At 44.0% G+C, this 4,791-nt stretch overlaps 1 long non-coding RNA gene across 1 annotated transcript; it reads left to right on the top strand.

Annotated features, from left to right (window-relative positions):
- Window positions 1-2,015: 2,015 nt before the first annotated feature.
- Window positions 2,016-3,378, top strand: LOC127464363 (uncharacterized). The gene is made up of 2 exons (XR_007901320.1): window positions 2,016-2,075; window positions 2,999-3,378. It is a non-coding gene; the product is annotated as an uncharacterized LOC127464363 (long non-coding RNA).
- Window positions 3,379-4,791: the final 1,413 nt, after the last annotated feature.

Consider the following 4,791-nt stretch of genomic DNA (forward strand, 5'->3'; position numbering starts at 1 on the left):
AGGCGGAGGAGGCAAATCAAGAGGAAGGAGGATCCAATGATTACGTGGAGACCATGGAATCCTGTGGCGACGAAAAAGGTTGATCCATAGACTCCGTCGGCAGTTGAGAATGGGGCTTCATAATATTCTATTGCTTGAAGTGCTGTAAAGTAGAATCCTAATAGGACGGTTATAAGTAGAGCTTGGGTAGCTTGGTTTCGATTACCCTCTGTGATGCTGTGATGTGCTCATGTAACAGTGACTCCTGAGGCTAGGAGGATAGCAGTATTCAGTAGGGGGACTTCTATTGGGTTTAGAGGTTTGATTCCTATAGGGGGTCATTGTCCTCCGAGTTCTGGAGTGGGAACTAAGTTAGAGTGGAAGAATGCTCAGAAGAATCCTAGGAAGAAGAATGCTTCGGATGTAATAAATAGAATTATTCCGTAACGTAAGCCCTTTTGGACTGTAGGGGTATGGTGGCCTTGGAATGTGCTTTCTCGTACGATGTCACGTCATCATTGGAGTATCACTAGGATTATAGAGAGTAGGCCTAGGAGTAAGAGTTGGATAGAGTTGTGGTGAAATCATATGGCTAGTCCAGAAGTGGTGAGGAGGGCGGCTGCTGCTCCAAAAATGGGTCAAGGGCTTGGGTCTACTATGTGAAATGAGTGGGCTTGGTGTGTCATTAAGGGTTAAATGTTTTCTTGTAAGTAAAGGCTTAGAAGAAGTACAAAGACATATGCTTGGATTATTGCTACGGCCACTTCTAGAATTGTTAAGAGGAGTAGAATTGTTATAGTTAGAAGAGACACGGTGGGTATAATGGGAAGGAGGACGGTAGTGGCTGTTGAAATGAGTTGGATGAGTAGGTGTCCTGCTGTGAGGTTGGCTGTGAGGCGAACTCCTAAGGCTAGAGGGCGAATAAGAAGGTTTGTTGTTTCAATTATGATGAGGGCAGGAATTAGAGGTGTTGGGGTGCCTTCTGGTAGAAGGTGCCCAAGAGAAGCTGAGGGTTGGTTTCGTAGGCCTGTTAGCAGGGTGGCAAGTCATAGAGGGAAGGCGAGGGCTAGGTTTATTGATAGTTGGGTGGTAGGTGTGAATGTGTAAGGTAGGAGGCCTAATAGGTTAATTGTTAGAAGTATAATTATGAGTGATGATAGGATTAGGGCTCATTTATGACCTTTTTTGTTTAATGGGGTTATTAGTTGTTTTGTGATTAAGTGGAGGAATCAGAGTTGAAGAGTTGAGAGACGATTTGTAACTCATCGATTGCCAGGAGAAGGAAGTAATAGGGTTGGAAATAACAGTGAAACGAGGATGAGAGGGATTCCGAGGAGGGTTGGGCTTATGAATTGATCAAAGAAGCTTAGGTTCATGGTCAGTTTCAGGAGTGGGGTTTTGTAGTGAGTAGTGTTTTGTTGGAGGGTGGGTTGGTTGGGGTAAATAGTAGGAGTTTGGGTTGCAGGATAAGAGAAAAAGTGAGTCATGAAGTAAGTATGATAAAAAGTCAAGGTGCGGGGTTTAGTTGGGGCATGTCATTAAGGAGGATGAATAATCCTCTTTCTCTAGCTTAAAAGGCTAGTGCTGGTTCATAGCTTCTTAATGATTAGGATGTTAGAAGTGAAGATCAGTTTTCGAAGTGTGTTAGAGGGGCTGATTCTACTACAATAGGTATGAAGTTGTGGTTGGCTCCACAGATTTCTGAACACTGACCGTAGAAGACTCCAGGGCGGGTTGTGATAAAGGAAGTTTGGTTCAGTCGTCCTGGAATTGCATCGGTTTTTACACCAAGGCTAGGAACAGCTCAGGAGTGGAGAACGTCATCAGCTGTAACAATAATTCGAATCGGGGATTCTATTGGAATGACGATGCGGTTATCAACTTCTAGGAGGCGGAAATGGCCGAGTGGTAGATCTGTAGTTGGTAGTATATAAGAGTCAAAAGATAAATCTTTAAAGTCTGTATATTCGTAGGATCAGTATCATTGGTGGCCAATAGCTTTGAGGGTGAGGTCAGGCTCATCGATTTCGTCTATCATGTAGAGGATTTGAAGGGATGGGAGGGCTAGCATAATTAGGACAATGGCGGGTAGGATTGTTCAGACAAGTTCTACTTCTTGTGCGTCGACGGTATTAGAGGATAGTTTTTCTATAAGTATAAGAGCTAGTAAATATAGGACTAGGCTACAAATGGCTAGTGCGACTATTAGGGCGTGGTCGTGAAATTCAATAAGTTCTTCTATAATAGGGGATGAAGCGCCTTGAAAACCAAATTGAGAGTGGTTGGCCATGGAGTTGGGATGGGATGTACTGGGTTTTCACCTGTGATTTAGTCTTGACAAGGCTATGTAATGATTTTACTAACAACCCATAAGAAAGAAGCATGAGTGGTTTGATGCGGTTGGCTTGAAACCAGCTTATGAGGGTTCGATTCCTTCCTTTCTTGTACTTGGACAAAGGCTGGTTCTTCAAAGGTATGATAGGGAGGAGGGCAGCCGTGAATTCATTCGATGTTTGTGGAGGTAAGTTCTGGTTGCACTACTTTCCGTTTGGATGCGAAGGCTTCTCAGATAATGAACATTAGTATAATTACAGCTACTATGGAGATGAGGGAGCCGATGGAGGATAGGGTGTTTCATAGGGTATAAGCATCTGGGTAGTCTGAGTATCGTTGTGGTATACCAGCTAGGCCTAGGAAATGTTGTGGGAAGAATGTTAGGTTGACTCCAAAGAATATTACTCCAAAGTGGGCCTTAGCTCATGTGGAGTGAAGGGTGTAGCCAGTGAACAGTGGGAATCAATGTGTGAAGCCAGCTAGAATGGCGAATACTGCCCCCATAGACAGTACATAGTGGAAGTGTGCAACTACGTAGTAGGTGTCATGCAGGGCGATGTCTAGGGAGGAGTTGGCAAGGACGATGCCTGTTAGTCCACCAATGGTGAAGAGGAAAATAAAGCCTAGGGCTCATAGTATGGGTGGGTCTCATTTGATTGTTCCACCGTGTAGGGTTGCTAATCAGCTTGAAGACTTTAATGCCAGTGGGGATTGCAATGATTATAGTGGCGGATGTGAAGTAAGCTCGGGTGTCTACGTCCATACCAACTGTAAATATGTGGTGAGCTCATACGATAAAGCCTAGGAAGCCAATGGATAGTATGGCTCAGACTATGCCTATGTAGCCAAAGGGTTCTTTTTTACCGGCGTAATAGGCTACAACATGGGAAATAATTCCGAATCCTGGCAGGATAAGGATGTAGACCTCTGGGTGGCCAAAAAATCAGAAAAAAAAGTGTTGATATAAAATTGGGTCTCCGCCTCCTGCGGGGTCAAAGAATGTGGTGTTTAGGTTTCGATCTGTTAGAAGCATTGTAATGCCAGCAGCGAGGACTGGTAGGGAGAGGAGGAGTAGGACTGCAGTAATTAGGACAGATCAGACGAATAGAGGTGTCTGGTATTGTGAGAGAGCAGGTGGTTTTATATTGATTGCTGTGGTAATAAAGTTGATTGCTCCAAGGATGGATGAGACACCTGCCAGGTGAAGGGAGAAGATAGCAAGGTCTACTGATGCACCAGCGTGGGCTAGATTTCCTGCTAAGGGTGGGTATACTGTTCATCCTGTTCCGACTCCGGCTTCTACTGTGGAAGATGCTAGGAGAAGTAGGAAGGATGGGGGAAGTAATCAGAAGCTCATGTTATTTATTCGTGGAAATGCTATGTCGGGGGCACCAATTATTAGAGGTACTAATCAGTTGCCAAATCCTCCGATTATAATAGGCATTACTATAAAGAAAATCATAACGAAGGCATGTGCGGTGACGATTACATTGTAAATTTGGTCATCGCCTAGAAGGGTGCCTGGCTGCCCTAGTTCTGCTCGAATGAGGAGACTAAGGGCTGTGCCGATTATGCCAGCCCATGCACCAAAAATAAGGTAAAGTGTGCCGATATCTTTGTGGTTAGTGGAGAATAGTCAACGGTTGATGAAAGTCATAGGTAAGATGGCTGAGTGTAGAAGCGTTAGGCTGTAGTCCTTTTTACAGAGGTTTAATTCCTCTTCTTATCGATTCTGTAGTGAAGTTCATGTTGAGTTGCAAGCTCATTGATGTGCATTAAACATGCGCCGGGATCTAGTAGGCAGAAGCCTGTTGGTTAGGGCATTTAGCTGTTAACTAAAATTTTATGGGATCAAAGCCCATCTGTCTAGGGGGAGGTTCTAGCTTAATTAAAGCATCTGAGTTGCATTCAGGAGATGCAGGTTAGTGTCCTGTGTACCTTAACAGAAACTAAGAGGGATTAGCCCTTGTTTAAGGCTTTGAAGGCCTTCGTTTAAATAACCTAAGTTTCTAGGGGATTGCGAGTACTATGGGAGATAAGTGGCAGGAGCATAATTGATAGGGAGGTAAAGGTTGTGGTTATGGTGTTAGTTGGTTTGTTAGTTTGTCACTGTTTTATGTAGTTGGTGAAGTTTGGGGGTAGTGTGATGGTTGCACAGTAGGCCAGTCGTAGGTAGAAGAAAAGTCCAAGTAAGGAGAGTAGGCTAATAGCTGTGGCTAGTACTGTTAGTTCTTGTTTTGTGAGTTCTTGAATAATTAATCACTTGGGTAGGAATCCTGTTAGGGGAGGAAGACCTGCGAGGGAGAGGAGGGTGAGCATAAGGATTGTGGTGAGTGATGGGATTTTGGTTCATGTGGATATAACAGTGGATAGTTTTAGGTATTGGTTGTGTTAAGGATGAGGAAGATGGCAGAAGTTGTTACGGTGTAGAGATAGAACGTAATTAAAGTTAGATTGGGGTTGTAGTTGAGAATAATG

This window comes from Manacus candei, unplaced genomic scaffold (assembly GCF_025592945.1).
Source record: "Manacus candei isolate 608988 ecotype Guabito, Panama unplaced genomic scaffold, ASM2559294v1 h1tg000212l, whole genome shotgun sequence".
NCBI classification, from domain to species: domain Eukaryota; kingdom Metazoa; phylum Chordata; class Aves; order Passeriformes; family Pipridae; genus Manacus; species Manacus candei.